General features: G+C 52.8%; 15 non-coding genes and 1 pseudogene across 15 annotated transcripts; all 16 read right to left on the minus strand.

The window, feature by feature from the left end:
* Positions 1-5,355: 5,355 nt before the first annotated feature.
* LOC126439449 (U2 spliceosomal RNA) lies at positions 5,356-5,548 on the minus strand. The gene has a single exon (XR_007581205.1). It is a non-coding gene; the product is annotated as a U2 spliceosomal RNA (small nuclear RNA).
* A 759-nt stretch (positions 5,549-6,307) lies between these two features.
* LOC126439461 (U2 spliceosomal RNA) lies at positions 6,308-6,500 on the minus strand. Its single transcript, XR_007581209.1, has one exon. It is a non-coding gene; the product is annotated as a U2 spliceosomal RNA (small nuclear RNA).
* Positions 6,501-7,258: 758 nt separating this feature from the next.
* Positions 7,259-7,451, minus strand: LOC126439473 (U2 spliceosomal RNA). The gene has a single exon (XR_007581213.1). It is a non-coding gene; the product is annotated as a U2 spliceosomal RNA (small nuclear RNA).
* Positions 7,452-8,209: 758 nt separating this feature from the next.
* LOC126439456 (U2 spliceosomal RNA) lies at positions 8,210-8,421 on the minus strand (annotated as a pseudogene).
* A 6,097-nt stretch (positions 8,422-14,518) lies between these two features.
* On the minus strand, positions 14,519-14,711 carry LOC126439485 (U2 spliceosomal RNA). Its single transcript, XR_007581219.1, has one exon. It is a non-coding gene; the product is annotated as a U2 spliceosomal RNA (small nuclear RNA).
* A 758-nt stretch (positions 14,712-15,469) lies between these two features.
* LOC126439489 (U2 spliceosomal RNA) lies at positions 15,470-15,662 on the minus strand. Its single transcript, XR_007581220.1, has one exon. It is a non-coding gene; the product is annotated as a U2 spliceosomal RNA (small nuclear RNA).
* Positions 15,663-16,420: 758 nt separating this feature from the next.
* Positions 16,421-16,613, minus strand: LOC126439490 (U2 spliceosomal RNA). The gene has a single exon (XR_007581221.1). It is a non-coding gene; the product is annotated as a U2 spliceosomal RNA (small nuclear RNA).
* Positions 16,614-17,371: 758 nt separating this feature from the next.
* Positions 17,372-17,564, minus strand: LOC126439492 (U2 spliceosomal RNA). Its single transcript, XR_007581223.1, has one exon. It is a non-coding gene; the product is annotated as a U2 spliceosomal RNA (small nuclear RNA).
* A 757-nt stretch (positions 17,565-18,321) lies between these two features.
* LOC126439493 (U2 spliceosomal RNA) lies at positions 18,322-18,514 on the minus strand. The gene has a single exon (XR_007581224.1). It is a non-coding gene; the product is annotated as a U2 spliceosomal RNA (small nuclear RNA).
* Positions 18,515-19,272: 758 nt separating this feature from the next.
* Positions 19,273-19,465, minus strand: LOC126439494 (U2 spliceosomal RNA). The gene has a single exon (XR_007581225.1). It is a non-coding gene; the product is annotated as a U2 spliceosomal RNA (small nuclear RNA).
* Positions 19,466-20,222: 757 nt separating this feature from the next.
* On the minus strand, positions 20,223-20,415 carry LOC126439495 (U2 spliceosomal RNA). The gene has a single exon (XR_007581226.1). It is a non-coding gene; the product is annotated as a U2 spliceosomal RNA (small nuclear RNA).
* Positions 20,416-21,175: 760 nt separating this feature from the next.
* Positions 21,176-21,368, minus strand: LOC126439496 (U2 spliceosomal RNA). Its single transcript, XR_007581227.1, has one exon. It is a non-coding gene; the product is annotated as a U2 spliceosomal RNA (small nuclear RNA).
* Positions 21,369-22,126: 758 nt separating this feature from the next.
* LOC126439497 (U2 spliceosomal RNA) lies at positions 22,127-22,319 on the minus strand. The gene has a single exon (XR_007581228.1). It is a non-coding gene; the product is annotated as a U2 spliceosomal RNA (small nuclear RNA).
* Positions 22,320-23,077: 758 nt separating this feature from the next.
* LOC126439499 (U2 spliceosomal RNA) lies at positions 23,078-23,270 on the minus strand. Its single transcript, XR_007581229.1, has one exon. It is a non-coding gene; the product is annotated as a U2 spliceosomal RNA (small nuclear RNA).
* Positions 23,271-24,027: 757 nt separating this feature from the next.
* LOC126439500 (U2 spliceosomal RNA) lies at positions 24,028-24,220 on the minus strand. Its single transcript, XR_007581230.1, has one exon. It is a non-coding gene; the product is annotated as a U2 spliceosomal RNA (small nuclear RNA).
* Positions 24,221-24,978: 758 nt separating this feature from the next.
* LOC126439501 (U2 spliceosomal RNA) lies at positions 24,979-25,171 on the minus strand. Its single transcript, XR_007581231.1, has one exon. It is a non-coding gene; the product is annotated as a U2 spliceosomal RNA (small nuclear RNA).
* Positions 25,172-25,630: the final 459 nt, after the last annotated feature.

A 25,630-nucleotide genomic window follows, 5' to 3' on the forward strand; every position in this document is an offset into this window, starting at 1 on the left:
AGTACACGTGCAAGGGTCCACACTTCTGTGACGTGGGGGCAGAGGAGGCGATGCTCCCTGGTGTCAACGTCACCACAGCGGCCGCAAGCAGCCGAGGGCCGTAGGCGGATGGCCGCCAGGCGATGGTTAGTGGGGATTAAATTGTTGACGACACGGTACCATAGCGCTGAAACTGCCGTGGGAAGGGCTGAGTTGTTAATATTAGCCCAAACTTGGCGCCAGATGACCGACGGTCGTCTGTCCTCTAATTTATGGGGCTTGGGCTGGCCTCGGAGTGCCTGGTAAAGGCGCTTCGACGTGCGTGCCTTGTCAGTGGCCACTGCGAGGACATAACTGCGGTGGAAGTAATAGTCTCTGACCGTCGTCAGCCGGATCGGAATATGCATCAAACAGACCGGTGCACGCGCCGAGTGTGGACGATAACGGTCGAAGAGGACCGCTGTAGTCCCACCGGGGTCGGCGTCGCGCAAAGCGGCGACACGGTGAATCAGAAGGGCCGCACATTTCCGGGAAAAGTCAATGAGGCCAAGGCCGCCATCGACCTTCGGCAGCGTACAGGTCAGCGCATCAACCTTGAACAGCGCATGCCGCCACAAGAGCCAATATACTGCTTGGGATATGGCTCGGCCGATCTGCTTCGGCAGCGTAAGGAGTTGGGCGACATACCATGCTCGTGAGAGGAGATAACCATTAATAAGCCGGATGCGTTGATGGAGGTCGAGCCGTCGATCAGCGTGGCTCACGCAAAGGCCCCTGATGCGTGTGAGAAGCCGCCGCCACGTGAGGGTTAACATACGCTGCGGACAGGCAGTCACCTCAAGACCCAAGATACGCTGTTCCCCTACAACTCGGTACCAGGGGCGTTCGACGGTCAAAGATCGTGGCCCTAGCGGAAGTAACACAGTCTTGTTGGGATTTAACTGAGCACCGGAGGCCCGTTCATAAACATCGAGAATGCGGCGAACGGAATCGATGTCCCTTGCGTTAGCAACGAACACACCAACGTCATCGGCATAGGCCGCACAGCGGAAGGTGACGCCTGGGAGAACGACACCGTCGACCAACCGGCCAATGTCACGCAGCATGGGGTCCAGCGCTAAGGCAAACAAATACATCGACAAGGGACACCCCTGTCGAACCGACCGTCTGATGGGAATGGGGCGCGACCGGCAACCGTTCACCACGATAGTGGAATTCGCCCCATCCAAGAAGTTCCGGATGATGCGTATGAAGCGCTCCCCAAAACCCATCCGCGACATAACGCCCAGCAGGTAAGGGTGCGAGACCCTGTCAAAGGCACCGGCGAAGTCTAAGGAAAGAATGGCAGCCGGGGTGCGAGTGTCAGCGGTGAGGAAGACAACATCGCGGTACAGGGAAGCGGCGGTGAAGATGTTCCGACGCGAAACGCCACAGGATTGAGTGGGGCAAAGTACCTTAGTCATCGCCTGTTTGAGACGAGAGGCCACGCATCGTGCCACCAACTTATAGTCAGTGTTAAGGACAGTGATAGGACGCAGGTCTTGAGCTCGGCAGTGACCAGTCACCTTTGGAATGAGGGCAATACGTCCGGATAAAAAGTCGGCGGGTAAGTCGCATCCAGCAAAAATCTCCTCGCACATTGTGCAGAAACGGTCGCCGAGCAGGTCCCAAAATTGTTGGTAGAACTCATAAGGGAGACCGTCGGGGCCAGGTGACTTGCGTCCCGGACAGGCACGGAGGACAGATGTGAGGTCAGCGAGTGTCAGGGGCTCGGTTAAGGAGCCGCGGTCATGACGATCCAAAGAAGTGGGCACCCCACTGACAAGTGCACGTTGGGCGGCAACGTCGACCTCAACATCCTGGAAGAGGTGCGTGAAATGGTCCGTCAGGTGTTGGAGGACGTCGCGGTTGTCTGTGATACGCGCACCATCGTCTGTCTTAAGGCGCAAAATGGTGTTCTTCTTGGCACGAGTTCGTTCAGAGGCTAGGTGATAAAGGGATGGCTCCTCGCCCTCAATCAGGGATGCAGAACGACACCGCACCACCATACCGTCGGCTTTCTCCCGAGAGAAGCGAAGGATTTGCGCCTTAATTTTGTTGAGGCGCATGCGGAGCTGATCATACCGGTCAGCAGGAAGAGTCAGGGCGTCAGTGAGACACTGCTGATAGAAGGCCAACGTGCTACGTTTCCAGTGGGCGACGTCGCGACTGTATTGCCGGATAACACGTCGCAGCCGGGGCTTCGCACAGCGGAGCCACCAAACCACCGTGGTAGGGTACCGGGAAGTGTCCACGAGACAATCCTGCCACGTTTTCGTGACAAGAGCACGAAGTTCGGGCAGGGACAGATGAAGGGTATTCATCTTCCAAGAGGTGCCACGAGGAACCGGGGCAGGACCCGCGATACGCAAGGAACACGAGTACGCACAGTGGTCACTAAAGGCCACGGGTATGACTTGGACGGCACAAAGGGCGGGAGTCAAATCAGTCGAGACATAAACACGATCAATACGGCTGGCTCCAGTGGGATAGATGTGGGTAAATTGCGTGTAGGCGGGATGGAAGTGGCGCCATGTGTCAGTAAGGTCAGCCGCCCGAAGGAGTGAAGCGAGCGCTTCACACCGCATAGGCGTCGGGACCTGGTCAACTTCGGCCACCACACAGTTGAAGTCTCCGCCAAAGACGATAGGGCGACGAGCTGCTAAGAAAGGGGGGAGATCAGACTGAAAAAGTGTTGTTCTGCCATGCCTGTGGTTAGCACCGGAAGGAGCATAGACATTTAGAAAAAGGACATCTTGAAGGATACATGCAAGAACACGACCGTTGGGTAGCGTGGTAACGTGGGATGGAATAAACTCTGATCGGTAGAGCAAAGCAGTACCCCGCCGGGCGTCAGGGTCAATGTTATACAGTGCCTCATAACCAGCAAGGTCAGATAGAAAAGGGGCACAAACTTCCTGGAGAAAGACCACATCAAACGCACCAAGGCGGAGAAAGTCCTTCAGAGATCGAAGTTTGACTGGGTTGGAGATGGAGTTGATATTGATCGTTAAAAGGGAGAGGGCTCCCGGTGGTCGGTCAAAGGCAGGCATGGGAGAGCAACACAGAGTAGACAACGGCAGATAGGGTCACGGCCGTAGGGAAGCAGGTGTGGAAATATCCACACCAGAACCCAGCGATATCACCCCGGATGTGAGAAACAAATACCAAGCAGCTCATGTGGGGAAAGACCCACTCAATCACGCATGTCATCGCCCTCGTCGTCAGCCCAGTTCAGGCCTCCCCCATCGGCAGGATAGTCTAAGCCAGGCGGCGCAGACGCGTCGGACACAGTAGGATGTGAAAGGGTGCGAGTACGCTGCATTGGCTGGTCGCTACCCTGGTCATGTTTCCGTTTTGCAGGGATCGCTCCCCGATCTCGCGAGGAACTGATAAGAGCCTCTAGTTGCCGAGCAGTTTGCCGCATACCGCCCGAGCGGTCAGCGGAAACAGAGCGGGAAACTGAGGAGGCCTGAGAGTCAGCCTCACTGCCGCTCTCAGGAGGACGTAAACCGTCCGCTTCCTCCGCCGGCTGGTCCGGGTTCGCCTTCTTGCGCCGATGACGACGGCGGGGGGACTTAGCGTCATCTGCCGGGATGGGCGGGGTAGGAAGAACGACCTCCATCTGTTCGACAGCGACCACATCACTCGCCATAGCAGGCACATCAGACGCCGCCGGCGGTACCGCCACAACGGGCGTCTGGTCCGGGACGGGTCCGTCAGCCGGTGCACTGGGTGCCGGTTGCACTGCTTCTGGCGGGGGCGACACGTCAGGTCGCTCAGCGGGACGGTGGGCAGCGCCCGCCACTACCTCGCTGAGGAGAGGCACAAGGTCGGTACCAGCAGCGCGTTCCCGCGGCAGTTGCACAGGACGCCGGCGCGGGCAGTCCACGCGGAGATGCTCCGTCGATTGACAAAGGGAGCAAGTTTGCGGTTGCCCAATATAGGTGACCTGGGCCCTGGTACTCGCAACATTTATATACGACGGGATGTGTTGGCGGAGGTCCATGCGGACACTACGAACGCCGCTGTTGCCCTGGAAACGGTAGGCACTTCCCCACTTCTCATTCGTGATGCTGAGCACCGTGCCATACCGCGACAGGACACGGCCGATTACGTCATTGGGACACTCAGGGGGTACGTTAAATACCCGCACAGTCCGTATCCCAAAGCCAGATGGCACTATATGCACTGTTCCGACAGTTCCATCGAAGTAGCGGAACGGATGTTCGCCCGCGAGTGCCAGGCCATACTTTTCGTATTTCTCCTGGTCGAGAAATTTCACGAATAACGAGAATAAGACAAAATCCAGTTGAAAGGTGTCGACGTCATTTTCCGGTACTTTCAGATCACCAAATATCCATTCCTGTATTTCAAAGGCCGTAGGCCGTCTCGCTGCTCTGTCGAATACGCATTGAATACTGTTCGACCGGTTCGACATATTCACCGCAAAAATATCAACGCTGGAAAAACCAAGAACAAACGAAACGACCACGAACCGCGACTCGCGACCCGCTACAGAGCACAACGGACCGCTCCGACCGCGGGGTGCTTCTTAGCCAAAAGGCCGAGAAGCGATAAAGGAAAATCCGCATTCGAAGGGCCTAAATGCTTGCAGCGTGTGCGCTCCACATGTGGGAGTGACACACGGTGGTACGGGCCGATATGGCAACAGGCGACCGTCGAAAACATCGCAAAAGCAAGTGCGGGAAAGAAGGACAATTCGCGAGAGCACTCGTCAACAGCCCAGTACTACCCTCCATGGCGAACAGTAAACTGCGACTCCCATTTGAACGCCGCAAGCTGCCAGGGCAGTGGAGAAGCCGTGAGGCCGCCCCACAGCAGCGCCAGGCCGGCGCGAGCTACACCGGCGCGAGGCCGGCGCGAGCTACACCTAGCCTAGTGCTTACATCGTCCACCGCCAACTGCATACGTGTGTACACACGTATTCTGCGTGCGTGCGGCGGCGACGACGACGTTCGCGAGGAGCTAAGGATATAACTCCAAAAAATGAAATTAAAATTATCTGTGGCCGGACCATATGTGACGCCAACGAGGCATCCGAAGGCACCCTTCTGTGCCCATATAAATTACCAGCCTAGTGTAATGCGGCTGCAAGAGCGGTCCGGCTAACCGCAAAAAAAAAAAAAAAAAAAAAAATAAAAAAATTCATAAGATAATGCTAAATTAATTACAAGAAATCGTGGAAACCGTGGAAATCGTGGTGTGTATGCAGCTAACTACTGGGCACATCGACAACTGCAACAAGTTTTGCTACCAGCGGAATATCTGATAACTGCAGAATATTTACCCATTTCAGGCTGTGTTTTAATTATTTTTAGGTGGGCCGATCCCGGCGGTACTGCAATGCCGGGCCAACCCGCGACAGAGGTGGAGCAAGCCCCTAGCACTCCGTCATGAGCCAAAAATGAGTTTAATATTCTGGTCCTGCGATGCAGGACGTATCAGATATTAAGCTGATAAGAACAGATACTACACTTTGATCTTAGCCAAAAGGCCGAGAAGCGATAAAGGAAAATCCGCATTCGAAGGGCCTAAATGCTTGCAGCGTGTGCGCTCCACATGTGGGAGTGACACACGGTGGTACGGGCCGATATGGCAACAGGCGACCGTCGAAAACATCGCAAAAGCAAGTGCGGGAAAGAAGGACAATTCGCGAGAGCACTCGTCAACAGCCCAGTACTACCCTCCATGGCGAACAGTAAACTGCGACTCCCATTTGAACGCCGCAAGCTGCCAGGGCAGTGGAGAAGCCGTGAGGCCGCCCCACAGCAGCGCCAGGCCGGCGCGAGCTACACCGGCGCGAGGCCGGCGCGAGCTACACCTAGCCTAGTGCTTACATCGTCCACCGCCAACTGCATACGTGTGTACACACGTATTCTGCGTGCGTGCGGCGGCGACGACGACGTTCGCGAGGAGCTAAGGATATAACTCCAAAAAATGAAATTAAAATTATCTGTGGCCGGACCATATGTGACGCCAACGAGGCATCCGAAGGCACCCTTCTGTGCCCATATAAATTACCAGCCTAGTGTAATGCGGCTGCAAGAGCGGTCCGGCTAACCGCAAAAAAAAAAAAAAAAAAAAAAAATAAAAAAATTCATAAGATAATGCTAAATTAATTACAAGAAATCGTGGAAACCGTGGAAATCGTGGTGTGTATGCAGCTAACTACTGGGCACATCGACAACTGCAACAAGTTTTGCTACCAGCGGAATATCTGATAACTGCAGAATATTTACCCATTTCAGGCTGTGTTTTAATTATTTTTAGGTGGGCCGATCCCGGCGGTACTGCAATGCCGGGCCAACCCGCGACAGAGGTGGAGCAAGCCCCTAGCACTCCGTCATGAGCCAAAAATGAGTTTAATATTCTGGTCCTGCGATGCAGGACGTATCAGATATTAAGCTGATAAGAACAGATACTACACTTTGATCTTAGCCAAAAGGCCGAGAAGCGATAAAGGAAAATCCGCATTCGAAGGGCCTAAATGCTTGCAGCGTGTGCGCTCCACATGTGGGAGTGACACACGGTGGTACGGGCCGATATGGCAACAGGCGACCGTCGAAAACATCGCAAAAGCAAGTGCGGGAAAGAAGGACAATTCGCGAGAGCACTCGTCAACAGCCCAGTACTACCCTCCATGGCGAACAGTAAACTGCGACTCCCATTTGAACGCCGCAAGCTGCCAGGGCAGTGGAGAAGCCGTGAGGCCGCCCCACAGCAGCGCCAGGCCGGCGCGAGCTACACCGGCGCGAGGCCGGCGCGAGCTACACCTAGCCTAGTGCTTACATCGTCCACCGCCAACTGCATACGTGTGTACACACGTATTCTGCGTGCGTGCGGCGGCGACGACGACGTTCGCGAGGAGCTAAGGATATAACTCCAAAAAATGAAATTAAAATTATCTGTGGCCGGACCATATGTGACGCCAACGAGGCATCCGAAGGCACCCTTCTGTGCCCATATAAATTACCAGCCTAGTGTAATGCGGCTGCAAGAGCGGTCCGGCTAACCGCAAAAAAAAAAAAAAAAAAAAAAATAAAAAAATTCATAAGATAATGCTAAATTAATTACAAGAAATCGTGGAAACCGTGGAAATCGTGGTGTGTATGCAGCTAACTACTGGGCACATCGACAACTGCAACAAGTTTTGCTACCAGCGGAATATCTGATAACTGCAGAATATTTACCCATTTCAGGCTGTGTTTTAATTATTTTTAGGTGGGCCGATCCCGGCGGTACTGCAATGCCGGGCCAACCCGCGACAGAGGTGGAGCAAGCCCCTAGCACTCCGTCATGAGCCAAAAATGAGTTTAATATTCTGGTCCTGCGATGCAGGACGTATCAGATATTAAGCTGATAAGAACAGATACTACACTTTGATCTTAGCCAAAAGGCCGAGAAGCGATAAAGGAAAATCCGCATTCGAAGGGCCTAAATGCTTGCAGCGTGTGCGCTCCACATGTGGGAGTGACACACGGTGGTACGGGCCGATATGGCAACAGGCGACCGTCGAAAACATCGCAAAAGCAAGTGCGGGAAAGAAGGACAATTCGCGAGAGCACTCGTCAACAGCCCAGTACTACCCTCCATGGCGAACAGTAAACTGCGACTCCCATTTGAACGCCGCAAGCTGCCAGGGCAGTGGAGAAGCCGTGAGGCCGCCCCACAGCAGCGCCAGGCCGGCGCGAGCTACACCGGCGCGAGGCCGGCGCGAGCTACACCTAGCCTAGTGCTTACATCGTCCACCGCCAACTGCATACGTGTGTACACACGTATTCTGCGTGCGTGCGGCGGCGACGACGACGTTCGCGAGGAGCTAAGGATATAACTCCAAAAAATGAAATTAAAATTATCTGTGGCCGGACCATATGTGACGCCAACGAGGCATCCGAAGGCACCCTTCTGTGCCCATATAAATTACCAGCCTAGTGTAATGCGGCTGCAAGAGCGGTCCGGCTAACCGCAAAAAAAAAAAAAAAAAAAAAAATAAAAAAATTCATAAGATAATGCTAAATTAATTACAAGAAATCGTGGAAACCGTGGAAATCGTGGTGTGTATGCAGCTAACTACTGGGCACATCGACAACTGCAACAAGTTTTGCTACCAGCGGAATATCTGATAACTGCAGAATATTTACCCATTTCAGGCTGTGTTTTAATTATTTTTAGGTGGGCCGATCCCGGCGGTACTGCAATGCCGGGCCAACCCGCGACAGAGGTGGAGCAAGCCCCTAGCACTCCGTCATGAGCCAAAAATGAGTTTAATATTCTGGTCCTGCGATGCAGGACGTATCAGATATTAAGCTGATAAGAACAGATACTACACTTTTTTTTTTTTTTTTTTTTTTTACAGCCCTACCTTGTCCTCTCCAAAATTGCCGCCATCCTAGAGTGTCGCCGCAGTACGCACAACATGGTGCATTGAGTAGCAAGACTTGTTGCCAGGAACGAAATTAAAAGCGAGGGGCATACTCTGCTATGCCGCAATGGGCGACGACACTTGACTCAGAAAGACACCTCGCTCTGCAGGTGTGAAGAAATAGTGAGTTGAGAACCAAAAGGAAGAAAGAAAGAAAGATAGAAATGAAAGGAAATGAAAGGAAATTAAAAAGAGGGACGGCAGCACACACAAATGGAAATGAAACTGGCGAGATAATCCCATCGCCCAGAGAATTAACGAAGGAATAAGCTTCTAAGATGGATTGCGTGATTCCTATTTTTCCAATAAAGTTATGGCAATAGTTGTTCCAATTGAGAATCTGGGGTGAGTCAAGACAAAGATTGGTGCAAAAACCAGGGGTAAGCCCAGGCAATGCCTGGACAAGGTGCTCTAGGCAACCTGGAACACCGTTTGGTATCCATGGATCATTGCAACTTTCAAATACCGGGCAAAAGTGGTCGTATAGTTTCTAGCAGATTCCGCCACGCGATGCTGGCTCCACAGGTAGTCCATGTAAGAGACAGCATCGGCGAGGGAAAGGTCGTAGATCGTGAAAATGGTGTGGCCCAAGAGCCACACCATTGCGTTACGCCTTGGTCGGGGTTGTGTTTGAAGATCAGGTGTAAGGAACCAGTCGGTGGATACATTTGCTGGCGTCGTCCCACCGATCAGCGCTATGAGTACACGTGCAAGGGTCCACACTTCTGTGACGTGGGGGCAGAGGAGGCGATGCTCCCTGGTGTCAACGTCACCACAGCGGCCGCAAGCAGCCGAGGGCCGTAGGCGGATGGCCGCCAGGCGATGGTTAGTGGGGATTAAATTGTTGACGACACGGTACCATAGCGCTGAAACTGCCGTGGGAAGGGCTGAGTTGTTAATATTAGCCCAAACTTGGCGCCAGATGACCGACGGTCGTCTGTCCTCTAATTTATGGGGCTTGGGCTGGCCTCGGAGTGCCTGGTAAAGGCGCTTCGACGTGCGTGCCTTGTCAGTGGCCACTGCGAGGACATAACTGCGGTGGAAGTAATAGTCTCTGACCGTCGTCAGCCGGATCGGAATATGCATCAAACAGACCGGTGCACGCGCCGAGTGTGGACGATAACGGTCGAAGAGGACCGCTGTAGTCCCACCGGGGTCGGCGTCGCGCAAAGCGGCGACACGGTGAATCAGAAGGGCCGCACATTTCCGGGAAAAGTCAATGAGGCCAAGGCCGCCATCGACCTTCGGCAGCGTACAGGTCAGCGCATCAACCTTGAACAGCGCATGCCGCCACAAGAGCCAATATACTGCTTGGGATATGGCTCGGCCGATCTGCTTCGGCAGCGTAAGGAGTTGGGCGACATACCATGCTCGTGAGAGGAGATAACCATTAATAAGCCGGATGCGTTGATGGAGGTCGAGCCGTCGATCAGCGTGGCTCACGCAAAGGCCCCTGATGCGTGTGAGAAGCCGCCGCCACGTGAGGGTTAACATACGCTGCGGACAGGCAGTCACCTCAAGACCCAAGATACGCTGTTCCCCTACAACTCGGTACCAGGGGCGTTCGACGGTCAAAGATCGTGGCCCTAGCGGAAGTAACACAGTCTTGTTGGGATTTAACTGAGCACCGGAGGCCCGTTCATAAACATCGAGAATGCGGCGAACGGAATCGATGTCCCTTGCGTTAGCAACGAACACACCAACGTCATCGGCATAGGCCGCACAGCGGAAGGTGACGCCTGGGAGAACGACACCGTCGACCAACCGGCCAATGTCACGCAGCATGGGGTCCAGCGCTAAGGCAAACAAATACATCGACAAGGGACACCCCTGTCGAACCGACCGTCTGATGGGAATGGGGCGCGACCGGCAACCGTTCACCACGATAGTGGAATTCGCCCCATCCAAGAAGTTCCGGATGATGCGTATGAAGCGCTCCCCAAAACCCATCCGCGACATAACGCCCAGCAGGTAAGGGTGCGAGACCCTGTCAAAGGCACCGGCGAAGTCTAAGGAAAGAATGGCAGCCGGGGTGCGAGTGTCAGCGGTGAGGAAGACAACATCGCGGTACAGGGAAGCGGCGGTGAAGATGTTCCGACGCGAAACGCCACAGGATTGAGTGGGGCAAAGTACCTTAGTCATCGCCTGTTTGAGACGAGAGGCCACGCATCGTGCCACCAACTTATAGTCAGTGTTAAGGACAGTGATAGGACGCAGGTCTTGAGCTCGGCAGTGACCAGTCACCTTTGGAATGAGGGCAATACGTCCGGATAAAAAGTCGGCGGGTAAGTCGCATCCAGCAAAAATCTCCTCGCACATTGTGCAGAAACGGTCGCCGAGCAGGTCCCAAAATTGTTGGTAGAACTCATAAGGGAGACCGTCGGGGCCAGGTGACTTGCGTCCCGGACAGGCACGGAGGACAGATGTGAGGTCAGCGAGTGTCAGGGGCTCGGTTAAGGAGCCGCGGTCATGACGATCCAAAGAAGTGGGCACCCCACTGACAAGTGCACGTTGGGCGGCAACGTCGACCTCAACATCCTGGAAGAGGTGCGTGAAATGGTCCGTCAGGTGTTGGAGGACGTCGCGGTTGTCTGTGATACGCGCACCATCGTCTGTCTTAAGGCGCAAAATGGTGTTCTTCTTGGCACGAGTTCGTTCAGAGGCTAGGTGATAAAGGGATGGCTCCTCGCCCTCAATCAGGGATGCAGAACGACACCGCACCACCATACCGTCGGCTTTCTCCCGAGAGAAGCGAAGGATTTGCGCCTTAATTTTGTTGAGGCGCATGCGGAGCTGATCATACCGGTCAGCAGGAAGAGTCAGGGCGTCAGTGAGACACTGCTGATAGAAGGCCAACGTGCTACGTTTCCAGTGGGCGACGTCGCGACTGTATTGCCGGATAACACGTCGCAGCCGGGGCTTCGCACAGCGGAGCCACCAAACCACCGTGGTAGGGTACCGGGAAGTGTCCACGAGACAATCCTGCCACGTTTTCGTGACAAGAGCACGAAGTTCGGGCAGGGACAGATGAAGGGTATTCATCTTCCAAGAGGTGCCACGAGGAACCGGGGCAGGACCCGCGATACGCAAGGAACACGAGTACGCACAGTGGTCACTAAAGGCCACGGGTATGACTTGGACGGCACAAAGGGCGGGAGTCAAATCAGTCGAGACATAAACACGATCAATACGGCTGGCTCCAGTGGGATAGATGTGGGTAAATTGCGTGTAGGCGGGATGGAAGTGGCGCCATGTGTCAGTAAGGTCAGCCGCCCGAAGGAGTGAAGCGAGCGCTTCACACCGCATAGGCGTCGGGACCTGGTCAACTTCGGCCACCACACAGTTGAAGTCTCCGCCAAAGACGATAGGGCGACGAGCTGCTAAGAAAGGGGGGAGATCAGACTGAAAAAGTGTTGTTCTGCCATGCCTGTGGTTAGCACCGGAAGGAGCATAGACATTTAGAAAAAGGACATCTTGAAGGATACATGCAAGAACGCGACCGTTGGGTAGCGTGGTAACGTGGGATGGAATAAACTCTGATCGGTAGAGCAAAGCAGTACCCCGCCGGGCGTCAGGGTCAATGTTATACAGTGCCTCATAACCAGCAAGGTCAGATAGAAAAGGGGCACAAACTTCCTGGAGAAAGACCACATCAAACGCACCAAGGCGGAGAAAGTCCTTCAGAGATCGAAGTTTGACTGGGTTGGAGATGGAGTTGATATTGATCGTTAAAAGGGAGAGGGCTCCCGGTGGTCGGTCAAAGGCAGGCATGGGAGAGCAACACAGAGTAGACAACGGCAGATAGGGTCACGGCCGTAGGGAAGCAGGTGTGGAAATATCCACACCAGAACCCAGCGATATCACCCCGGATGTGAGAAACAAATACCAAGCAGCTCATGTGGGGAAAGACCCACTCAATCACGCATGTCATCGCCCTCGTCGTCAGCCCAGTTCAGGCCTCCCCCATCGGCAGGATAGTCTAAGCCAGGCGGCGCAGACGCGTCGGACACAGTAGGATGTGAAAGGGTGCGAGTACGCTGCATTGGCTGGTCGCTACCCTGGTCATGTTTCCGTTTTGCAGGGATCGCTCCCCGATCTCGCGAGGAACTGATAAGAGCCTCTAGTTGCCGAGCAGTTTGCCGCATACCGCCCGAGCGGTCAGCGGAAACAGAGCGGGAAACTGAGGAGGCCTGAGAGTCAGCCTCACTGCCGCTCTCAGGAGGACGTAAACCGTCCGCTTCCTCCGCCGGCTGGTCCGGGTTCGCCTTCTTGCGCCGATGACGACGGCGGGGGGACTTAGCGTCATCTGCCGGGATGGGCGGGGTAGGAAGAACGACCTCCATCTGTTCGACAGCGACCACATCACTCGCCATAGCAGGCACATCAGACGCCGCCGGCGGTACCGCCACAACGGGCGTCTGGTCCGGGACGGGTCCGTCAGCCGGTGCACTGGGTGCCGGTTGCACTGCTTCTGGCGGGGGCGACACGTCAGGTCGCTCAGCGGGACGGTGGGCAGCGCCCGCCACTACCTCGCTGAGGAGAGGCACAAGGTCGGTACCAGCAGCGCGTTCCCGCGGCAGTTGCACAGGACGCCGGCGCGGGCAGTCCACGCGGAGATGCTCCGTCGATTGACAAAGGGAGCAAGTTTGCGGTTGCCCAATATAGGTGACCTGGGCCCTGGTACTCGCAACATTTATATACGACGGGATGTGTTGGCGGAGGTCCATGCGGACACTACGAACGCCGCTGTTGCCCTGGAAACGGTAGGCACTTCCCCACTTCTCATTCGTGATGCTGAGCACCGTGCCATACCGCGACAGGACACGGCCGATTACGTCATTGGGACACTCAGGGGGTACGTTAAATACCCGCACAGTCCGTATCCCAAAGCCAGATGGCACTATATGCACTGTTCCGACAGTTCCATCGAAGTAGCGGAACGGATGTTCGCCCGCGAGTGCCAGGCCATACTTTTCGTATTTCTCCTGGTCGAGAAATTTCACGAATAACGAGAATAAGACAAAATCCAGTTGAAAGGTGTCGACGTCATTTTCCGGTACTTTCAGATCACCAAATATCCATTCCTGTATTTCAAAGGCCGTAGGCCGTCTCGCTGCTCTGTCGAATACGCATTGAATACTGTTCGACCGGTTCGACATATTCACCGCAAAAATATCAACGCTGGAAAAACCAAGAACAAACGAAACGACCACGAAACGCGACTCGCGACCCGCTACAGAGCACAACGGACCGCTCCGACCGCGGGGTGCTTCTTAGCCAAAAGGCCGAGAAGCGATAAAGGAAAATCCGCATTCGAAGGGCCTAAATGCTTGCAGCGTGTGCGCTCCACATGTGGGAGTGACACACGGTGGTACGGGCCGATATGGCAACAGGCGACCGTCGAAAACATCGCAAAAGCAAGTGCGGGAAAGAAGGACAATTCGCGAGAGCACTCGTCAACAGCCCAGTACTACCCTCCATGGCGAACAGTAAACTGCGACTCCCATTTGAACGCCGCAAGCTGCCAGGGCAGTGGAGAAGCCGTGAGGCCGCCCCACAGCAGCGCCAGGCCGGCGCGAGCTACACCGGCGCGAGGCCGGCGCGAGCTACACCTAGCCTAGTGCTTACATCGTCCACCGCCAACTGCATACGTGTGTACACACGTATTCTGCGTGCGTGCGGCGGCGACGACGACGTTCGCGAGGAGCTAAGGATATAACTCCAAAAAATGAAATTAAAATTATCTGTGGCCGGACCATATGTGACGCCAACGAGGCATCCGAAGGCACCCTTCTGTGCCCATATAAATTACCAGCCTAGTGTAATGCGGCTGCAAGAGCGGTCCGGCTAACCGCAAAAAAAAAAAAAAAAAAAAAATAAAAAAATTCATAAGATAATGCTAAATTAATTACAAGAAATCGTGGAAACCGTGGAAATCGTGGTGTGTATGCAGCTAACTACTGGGCACATCGACAACTGCAACAAGTTTTGCTACCAGCGGAATATCTGATAACTGCAGAATATTTACCCATTTCAGGCTGTGTTTTAATTATTTTTAGGTGGGCCGATCCCGGCGGTACTGCAATGCCGGGCCAACCCGCGACAGAGGTGGAGCAAGCCCCTAGCACTCCGTCATGAGCCAAAAATGAGTTTAATATTCTGGTCCTGCGATGCAGGACGTATCAGATATTAAGCTGATAAGAACAGATACTACACTTTGATCTTAGCCAAAAGGCCGAGAAGCGATAAAGGAAAATCCGCATTCGAAGGGCCTAAATGCTTGCAGCGTGTGCGCTCCACATGTGGGAGTGACACACGGTGGTACGGGCCGATATGGCAACAGGCGACCGTCGAAAACATCGCAAAAGCAAGTGCGGGAAAGAAGGACAATTCGCGAGAGCACTCGTCAACAGCCCAGTACTACCCTCCATGGCGAACAGTAAACTGCGACTCCCATTTGAACGCCGCAAGCTGCCAGGGCAGTGGAGAAGCCGTGAGGCCGCCCCACAGCAGCGCCAGGCCGGCGCGAGCTACACCGGCGCGAGGCCGGCGCGAGCTACACCTAGCCTAGTGCTTACATCGTCCACCGCCAACTGCATACGTGTGTACACACGTATTCTGCGTGCGTGCGGCGGCGACGACGACGTTCGCGAGGAGCTAAGGATATAACTCCAAAAAATGAAATTAAAATTATCTGTGGCCGGACCATATGTGACGCCAACGAGGCATCCGAAGGCACCCTTCTGTGCCCATATAAATTACCAGCCTAGTGTAATGCGGCTGCAAGAGCGGTCCGGCTAACCGCAAAAAAAAAAAAAAAAAAAAAAATAAAAAAATTCATAAGATAATGCTAAATTAATTACAAGAAATCGTGGAAACCGTGGAAATCGTGGTGTGTATGCAGCTAACTACTGGGCACATCGACAACTGCAACAAGTTTTGCTACCAGCGGAATATCTGATAACTGCAGAATATTTACCCATTTCAGGCTGTGTTTTAATTATTTTTAGGTGGGCCGATCCCGGCGGTACTGCAATGCCGGGCCAACCCGCGACAGAGGTGGAGCAAGCCCCTAGCACTCCGTCATGAGCCAAAAATGAGTTTAATATTCTGGTCCTGCGATGCAGGACGTATCAGATATTAAGCTGATAAGAACAGATACTACACTTTGATCTTAGCCAAAAGGCCGAGAAGCGATAAAGGAAAATCCGCATTCGAAGGGCCTAAATGCTTGCAGCGTGTGCGCTCCACATGTGGGAGTGACACACGGTGGTACGGGCCGATATGGCAACAGGCGACCGTCGAAAACATCGCAAAAGCAAGTGCGGGAAAGAAGGACAATTCGCGAGAGCACTCGTCAACAGCCCAGTACTACCCTCCATGGCGAACAGTAAACTGCGACTCCCATTTGAACGCCGCAAGCTGCCAGGGCAGTGGAGAAGCCGTGAGGCCGCCCCACAGCAGCGCCAGGCCGGCGCGAGCTACACCGGCGCGAGGCCGGCGCGAGCTACACCTAGCCTAGTGCTTACATCGTCCACCGCCAACTGCATACGTGTGTACACACGTATTCTGCGTGCGTGCGGCGGCGACGACGACGTTCGCGAGGAGCTAAGGATATAACTCCAAAAAATGAAATTAAAATTATCTGTGGCCGGACCATATGTGACGCCAACGAGGCATCCGAAGGCACCCTTCTGTGCCCATATAAATTACCAGCCTAGTGTAATGCGGCTGCAAGAGCGGTCCGGCTAACCGCAAAAAAAAAAAAAAAAAAAAAAATAAAAAAATTCATAAGATAATGCTAAATTAATTACAAGAAATCGTGGAAACCGTGGAAATCGTGGTGTGTATGCAGCTAACTACTGGGCACATCGACAACTGCAACAAGTTTTGCTACCAGCGGAATATCTGATAACTGCAGAATATTTACCCATTTCAGGCTGTGTTTTAATTATTTTTAGGTGGGCCGATCCCGGCGGTACTGCAATGCCGGGCCAACCCGCGACAGAGGTGGAGCAAGCCCCTAGCACTCCGTCATGAGCCAAAAATGAGTTTAATATTCTGGTCCTGCGATGCAGGACGTATCAGATATTAAGCTGATAAGAACAGATACTACACTTTGATCTTAGCCAAAAGGCCGAGAAGCGATAAAGGAAAATCCGCATTCGAAGGGCCTAAATGCTTGCAGCGTGTGCGCTCCACATGTGGGAGTGACACACGGTGGTACGGGCCGATATGGCAACAGGCGACCGTCGAAAACATCGCAAAAGCAAGTGCGGGAAAGAAGGACAATTCGCGAGAGCACTCGTCAACAGCCCAGTACTACCCTCCATGGCGAACAGTAAACTGCGACTCCCATTTGAACGCCGCAAGCTGCCAGGGCAGTGGAGAAGCCGTGAGGCCGCCCCACAGCAGCGCCAGGCCGGCGCGAGCTACACCGGCGCGAGGCCGGCGCGAGCTACACCTAGCCTAGTGCTTACATCGTCCACCGCCAACTGCATACGTGTGTACACACGTATTCTGCGTGCGTGCGGCGGCGACGACGACGTTCGCGAGGAGCTAAGGATATAACTCCAAAAAATGAAATTAAAATTATCTGTGGCCGGACCATATGTGACGCCAACGAGGCATCCGAAGGCACCCTTCTGTGCCCATATAAATTACCAGCCTAGTGTAATGCGGCTGCAAGAGCGGTCCGGCTAACCGCAAAAAAAAAAAAAAAAAAAAAAATAAAAAAATTCATAAGATAATGCTAAATTAATTACAAGAAATCGTGGAAACCGTGGAAATCGTGGTGTGTATGCAGCTAACTACTGGGCACATCGACAACTGCAACAAGTTTTGCTACCAGCGGAATATCTGATAACTGCAGAATATTTACCCATTTCAGGCTGTGTTTTAATTATTTTTAGGTGGGCCGATCCCGGCGGTACTGCAATGCCGGGCCAACCCGCGACAGAGGTGGAGCAAGCCCCTAGCACTCCGTCATGAGCCAAAAATGAGTTTAATATTCTGGTCCTGCGATGCAGGACGTATCAGATATTAAGCTGATAAGAACAGATACTACACTTTGATCTTAGCCAAAAGGCCGAGAAGCGATAAAGGAAAATCCGCATTCGAAGGGCCTAAATGCTTGCAGCGTGTGCGCTCCACATGTGGGAGTGACACACGGTGGTACGGGCCGATATGGCAACAGGCGACCGTCGAAAACATCGCAAAAGCAAGTGCGGGAAAGAAGGACAATTCGCGAGAGCACTCGTCAACAGCCCAGTACTACCCTCCATGGCGAACAGTAAACTGCGACTCCCATTTGAACGCCGCAAGCTGCCAGGGCAGTGGAGAAGCCGTGAGGCCGCCCCACAGCAGCGCCAGGCCGGCGCGAGCTACACCGGCGCGAGGCCGGCGCGAGCTACACCTAGCCTAGTGCTTACATCGTCCACCGCCAACTGCATACGTGTGTACACACGTATTCTGCGTGCGTGCGGCGGCGACGACGACGTTCGCGAGGAGCTAAGGATATAACTCCAAAAAATGAAATTAAAATTATCTGTGGCCGGACCATATGTGACGCCAACGAGGCATCCGAAGGCACCCTTCTGTGCCCATATAAATTACCAGCCTAGTGTAATGCGGCTGCAAGAGCGGTCCGGCTAACCGCAAAAAAAAAAAAAAAAAAAAAATAAAAAAATTCATAAGATAATGCTAAATTAATTACTAGAAATCGTGGAAACCGTGGAAATCGTGGTGTGTATGCAGCTAACTACTGGGCACATCGACAACTGCAACAAGTTTTGCTACCAGCGGAATATCTGATAACTGCAGAATATTTACCCATTTCAGGCTGTGTTTTAATTATTTTTAGGTGGGCCGATCCCGGCGGTACTGCAATGCCGGGCCAACCCGCGACAGAGGTGGAGCAAGCCCCTAGCACTCCGTCATGAGCCAAAAATGAGTTTAATATTCTGGTCCTGCGATGCAGGACGTATCAGATATTAAGCTGATAAGAACAGATACTACACTTTGATCTTAGCCAAAAGGCCGAGAAGCGATAAAGGAAAATCCGCATTCGAAGGGCCTAAATGCTTGCAGCGTGTGCGCTCCACATGTGGGAGTGACACACGGTGGTACGGGCCGATATGGCAACAGGCGACCGTCGAAAACATCGCAAAAGCAAGTGCGGGAAAGAAGGACAATTCGCGAGAGCACTCGTCAACAGCCCAGTACTACCCTCCATGGCGAACAGTAAACTGCGACTCCCATTTGAACGCCGCAAGCTGCCAGGGCAGTGGAGAAGCCGTGAGGCCGCCCCACAGCAGCGCCAGGCCGGCGCGAGCTACACCGGCGCGAGGCCGGCGCGAGCTACACCTAGCCTAGTGCTTACATCGTCCACCGCCAACTGCATACGTGTGTACACACGTATTCTGCGTGCGTGCGGCGGCGACGACGACGTTCGCGAGGAGCTAAGGATATAACTCCAAAAAATGAAATTAAAATTATCTGTGGCCGGACCATATGTGACGCCAACGAGGCATCCGAAGGCACCCTTCTGTGCCCATATAAATTACCAGCCTAGTGTAATGCGGCTGCAAGAGCGGTCCGGCTAACCGCAAAAAAAAAAAAAAAAAAAAAAATAAAAAAATTCATAAGATAATGCTAAATTAATTACAAGAAATCGTGGAAACCGTGGAAATCGTGGTGTGTATGCAGCTAACTACTGGGCACATCGACAACTGCAACAAGTTTTGCTACCAGCGGAATATCTGATAACTGCAGAATATTTACCCATTTCAGGCTGTGTTTTAATTATTTTTAGGTGGGCCGATCCCGGCGGTACTGCAATGCCGGGCCAACCCGCGACAGAGGTGGAGCAAGCCCCTAGCACTCCGTCATGAGCCAAAAATGAGTTTAATATTCTGGTCCTGCGATGCAGGACGTATCAGATATTAAGCTGATAAGAACAGATACTACACTTTGATCTTAGCCAAAAGGCCGAGAAGCGATAAAGGAAAATCCGCATTCGAAGGGCCTAAATGCTTGCAGCGTGTGCGCTCCACATGTGGGAGTGACACACGGTGGTACGGGCCGATATGGCAACAGGCGACCGTCGAAAACATCGCAAAAGCAAGTGCGGGAAAGAAGGACAATTCGCGAGAGCACTCGTCAACAGCCCAGTACTACCCTCCATGGCGAACAGTAAACTGCGACTCCCATTTGAACGCCGCAAGCTGCCAGGGCAGTGGAGAAGCCGTGAGGCCGCCCCACAGCAGCGCCAGGCCGGCGCGAGCTACACCGGCGCGAGGCCGGCGCGAGCTACACCTAGCCTAGTGCTTACATCGTCCACCGCCAACTGCATACGTGTGTACACACGTATTCTGCGTGCGTGCGGCGGCGACGACGACGTTCGCGAGGAGCTAAGGATATAACTCCAAAAAATGAAATTAAAATTATCTGTGGCCGGACCATATGTGACGCCAACGAGGCATCCGAAGGCACCCTTCTGTGCCCATATAAATTACCAGCCTAGTGTAATGCGGCTGCAAGAGCGGTCCGGCTAACCGCAAAAAAAAAAAAAAAAAAAAAATAAAAAAATTCATAAGATAATGCTAAATTAATTACAAGAAATCGTGGAAACCGTGGAAATCGTGGTGTGTATGCAGCTAACTACTGGGCACATCGACAACTGCAACAAGTTTTGCTACCAGCGGAATATCTGATAACTGCAGAATATTTACCCATTTCAGGCTGTGTTTTAATTATTTTTAGGTGGGCCGATCCCGGCGGTACTGCAATGCCGGGCCAACCCGCGACAGAGGTGGAGCAAGCCCCTAGCACTCCGTCATGAGCCAAAAATGAGTTTAATATTCTGGTCCTGCGATGCAGGACGTATCAGATATTAAGCTGATAAGAACAGATACTACACTTTGATCTTAGCCAAAAGGCCGAGAAGCGATAAAGGAAAATCCGCATTCGAAGGGCCTAAATGCTTGCAGCGTGTGCGCTCCACATGTGGGAGTGACACACGGTGGTACGGGCCGATATGGCAACAGGCGACCGTCGAAAACATCGCAAAAGCAAGTGCGGGAAAGAAGGACAATTCGCGAGAGCACTCGTCAACAGCCCAGTACTACCCTCCATGGCGAACAGTAAACTGCGACTCCCATTTGAACGCCGCAAGCTGCCAGGGCAGTGGAGAAGCCGTGAGGCCGCCCCACAGCAGCGCCAGGCCGGCGCGAGCTACACCGGCGCGAGGCCGGCGCGAGCTACACCTAGCCTAGTGCTTACATCGTCCACCGCCAACTGCATACGTGTGTACACACGTATTCTGCGTGCGTGCGGCGGCGACGACGACGTTCGCGAGGAGCTAAGGATATAACTCCAAAAAATGAAATTAAAATTATCTGTGGCCGGACCATATGTGACGCCAACGAGGCATCCGAAGGCACCCTTCTGTGCCCATATAAATTACCAGCCTAGTGTAATGCGGCTGCAAGAGCGGTCCGGCTAACCGCAAAAAAAAAAAAAAAAAAAAAAAAATAAAAAAATTCATAAGATAATGCTAAATTAATTACAAGAAATCGTGGAAACCGTGGAAATCGTGGTGTGTATGCAGCTAACTACTGGGCACATCGACAACTGCAACAAGTTTTGCTACCAGCGGAATATCTGATAACTGCAGAATATTTACCCATTTCAGGCTGTGTTTTAATTATTTTTAGGTGGGCCGATCCCGGCGGTACTGCAATGCCGGGCCAACCCGCGACAGAGGTGGAGCAAGCCCCTAGCACTCCGTCATGAGCCAAAAATGAGTTTAATATTCTGGTCCTGCGATGCAGGACGTATCAGATATTAAGCTGATAAGAACAGATACTACACTTTGATCTTAGCCAAAAGGCCGAGAAGCGATAAAGGAAAATCCGCATTCGAAGGGCCTAAATGCTTGCAGCGTGTGCGCTCCACATGTGGGAGTGACACACGGTGGTACGGGCCGATATGGCAACAGGCGACCGTCGAAAACATCGCAAAAGCAAGTGCGGGAAAGAAGGACAATTCGCGAGAGCACTCGTCAACAGCCCAGTACTACCCTCCATGGCGAACAGTAAACTGCGACTCCCATTTGAACGCCGCAAGCTGCCAGGGCAGTGGAGAAGCCGTGAGGCCGCCCCACAGCAGCGCCAGGCCGGCGCGAGCTACACCGGCGCGAGGCCGGCGCGAGCTACACCTAGCCTAGTGCTTACATCGTCCACCGCCAACTGCATACGTGTGTACACACGTATTCTGCGTGCGTGCGGCGGCGACGACGACGTTCGCGAGGAGCTAAGGATATAACTCCAAAAAATGAAATTAAAATTATCTGTGGCCGGACCATATGTGACGCCAACGAGGCATCCGAAGGCACCCTTCTGTGCCCATATAAATTACCAGCCTAGTGTAATGCGGCTGCAAGAGCGGTCCGGCTAACCGCAAAAAAAAAAAAAAAAAAAAAAATAAAAAAATTCATAAGATAATGCTAAATTAATTACAAGAAATCGTGGAAACCGTGGAAATCGTGGTGTGTATGCAGCTAACTACTGGGCACATCGACAACTGCAACAAGTTTTGCTACCAGCGGAATATCTGATAACTGCAGAATATTTACCCATTTCAGGCTGTGTTTTAATTATTTTTAGGTGGGCCGATCCCGGCGGTACTGCAATGCCGGGCCAACCCGCGACAGAGGTGGAGCAAGCCCCTAGCACTCCGTCATGAGCCAAAAATGAGTTTAATATTCTGGTCCTGCGATGCAGGACGTATCAGATATTAAGCTGATAAGAACAGATACTACACTTTGATCTTAGCCAAAAGGCCGAGAAGCGATAAAGGAAAATCCGCATTCGAAGGGCCTAAATGCTTGCAGCGTGTGCGCTCCACATGTGGGAGTGACACACGGTGGTACGGGCCGATATGGCAACAGGCGACCGTCGAAAACATCGCAAAAGCAAGTGCGGGAAAGAAGGACAATTCGCGAGAGCACTCGTCAACAGCCCAGTACTACCCTCCATGGCGAACAGTAAACTGCGACTCCCATTTGAACGCCGCAAGCTGCCAGGGCAGTGGAGAAGCCGTGAGGCCGCCCCACAGCAGCGCCAGGCCGGCGCGAGCTACACCGGCGCGAGGCCGGCGCGAGCTACACCTAGCCTAGTGCTTACATCGTCCACCGCCAACTGCATACGTGTGTACACACGTATTCTGCGTGCGTGCGGCGGCGACGACGACGTTCGCGAGGAGCTAAGGATATAACTCCAAAAAATGAAATTAAAATTATCTGTGGCCGGACCATATGTGACGCCAACGAGGCATCCGAAGGCACCCTTCTGTGCCCATATAAATTACCAGCCTAGTGTAATGCGGCTGCAAGAGCGGTCCGGCTAACCGCAAAAAAAAAAAAAAAAAAAAAAATAAAAAAATTCATAAGATAATGCTAAATTAATTACAAGAAATCGTGGAAACCGTGGAAATCGTGGTGTGTATGCAGCTAACTACTGGGCACATCGACAACTGCAACAAGTTTTGCTACCAGCGGAATATCTGATAACTGCAGAATATTTACCCATTTCAGGCTGTGTTTTAATTATTTTTAGGTGGGCCGATCCCGGCGGTACTGCAATGCCGGGCCAACCCGCGACAGAGGTGGAGCAAGCCCCTAGCACTCCGTCATGAGCCAAAAATGAGTTTAATATTCTGGTCCTGCGATGCAGGACGTATCAGATATTAAGCTGATAAGAACAGATACTACACTTTGATCTTAGCCAAAAGGCCGAGAAGCGATAAAGGAAAATCCGCATTCGAAGGGCCTAAATGCTTGCAGCGTGTGCGCTCCACATGTGGGAGTGACACACGGTGGTACGGGCCGATATGGCAACAGGCGACCGTCGAAAACATCGCAAAAGCAAGTGCGGGAAAGAAGGACAATTCGCGAGAGCACTCGTCAACAGCCCAGTACTACCCTCCATGGCGAACAGTAAACTGCGACTCCCATTTGAACGCCGCAAGCTGCCAGGGCAGTGGAGAAGCCGTGAGGCCGCCCCACAGCAGCGCCAGGCCGGCGCGAGCTACACCGGCGCGAGGCCGGCGCGAGCTACACCTAGCCTAGTGCTTACATCGTCCACCGCCAACTGCATACGTGTGTACACACGTATTCTGCGTGCGTGCGGCGGCGACGACGACGTTCGCGAGGAGCTAAGGATATAACTCCAAAAAATGAAATTAAAATTATCTGTGGCCGGACCATATGTGACGCCAACGAGGCATCCGAAGGCACCCTTCTGTGCCCATATAAATTACCAGCCTAGTGTAATGCGGCTGCAAGAGCGGTCCGGCTAACCGCAAAAAAAAAAAAAAAAAAAAAATAAAAAAATTCATAAGATAATGCTAAATTAATTACTAGAAATCGTGGAAACCGTGGAAATCGTGGTGTGTATGCAGCTAACTACTGGGCACATCGACAACTGCAACAAGTTTTGCTACCAGCGGAATATCTGATAACTGCAGAATATTTACCCATTTCAGGCTGTGTTTTAATTATTTTTAGGTGGGCCGATCCCGGCGGTACTGCAATGCCGGGCCAACCCGCGACAGAGGTGGAGCAAGCCCCTAGCACTCCGTCATGAGCCAAAAATGAGTTTAATATTCTGGTCCTGCGATGCAGGACGTATCAGATATTAAGCTGATAAGAACAGATACTACACTTTGATCTTAGCCAAAAGGCCGAGAAGCGATAAAGGAAAATCCGCATTCGAAGGGCCTAAATGCTTGCAGCGTGTGCGCTCCACATGTGGGAGTGACACACGGTGGTACGGGCCGATATGGCAACAGGCGACCGTCGAAAACATCGCAAAAGCAAGTGCGGGAAAGAAGGACAATTCGCGAGAGCACTCGTCAACAGCCCAGTACTACCCTCCATGGCGAACAGTAAACTGCGACTCCCATTTGAACGCCGCAAGCTGCCAGGGCAGTGGAGAAGCCGTGAGGCCGCCCCACAGCAGCGCCAGGCCGGCGCGAGCTACACCGGCGCGAGGCCGGCGCGAGCTACACCTAGCCTAGTGCTTACATCGTCCACCGCCAACTGCATACGTGTGTACACACGTATTCTGCGTGCGTGCGGCGGCGACGACGACGTTCGCGAGGAGCTAAGGATATAACTCCAAAAAATGAAATTAAAATTATCTGTGGCCGGACCATATGTGACGCCAACGAGGCATCCGAAGGCACCCTTCTGTGCCCATATAAATTACCAGCCTAGTGTAATGCGGCTGCAAGAGCGGTCCGGCTAACCGCAAAAAAAAAAAAAAAAAAAAAAATAAAAAAATTCATAAGATAATGCTAAATTAATTACAAGAAATCGTGGAAACCGTGGAAATCGTGGTGTGTATGCAGCTAACTACTGGGCACATCGACAACTGCAACAAGTTTTGCTACCAGCGGAATATCTGATAACTGCAGAATATTTACCCATTTCAGGCTGTGTTTTAATTATTTTTAGGTGGGCCGATCCCGGCGGTACTGCAATGCCGGGCCAACCCGCGACAGAGGTGGAGCAAGCCCCTAGCACTCCGTCATGAGCCAAAAATGAGTTTAATATTCTGGTCCTGCGATGCAGGACGTATCAGATATTAAGCTGATAAGAACAGATACTACACTTTGATCTTAGCCAAAAGGCCGAGAAGCGATAAAGGAAAATCCGCATTCGAAGGGCCTAAATGCTTGCAGCGTGTGCGCTCCACATGTGGGAGTGACACACGGTGGTACGGGCCGATATGGCAACAGGCGACCGTCGAAAACATCGCAAAAGCAAGTGCGGGAAAGAAGGACAATTCGCGAGAGCACTCGTCAACAGCCCAGTACTACCCTCCATGGCGAACAGTAAACTGCGACTCCCATTTGAACGCCGCAAGCTGCCAGGGCAGTGGAGAAGCCGTGAGGCCGCCCCACAGCAGCGCCAGGCCGGCGCGAGCTACACCGGCGCGAGGCCGGCGCGAGCTACACCTAGCCTAGTGCTTACATCGTCCACCGCCAACTGCATACGTGTGTACACACGTATTCTGCGTGCGTGCGGCGGCGACGACGACGTTCGCGAGGAGCTAAGGATATAACTCCAAAAAATGAAATTAAAATTATCTGTGGCCGGAC

Source organism: Schistocerca serialis, unplaced genomic scaffold (genome assembly GCF_023864345.2).
Source record: "Schistocerca serialis cubense isolate TAMUIC-IGC-003099 unplaced genomic scaffold, iqSchSeri2.2 HiC_scaffold_1322, whole genome shotgun sequence".
Lineage (NCBI taxonomy): Eukaryota > Metazoa > Arthropoda > Insecta > Orthoptera > Acrididae > Schistocerca > Schistocerca serialis.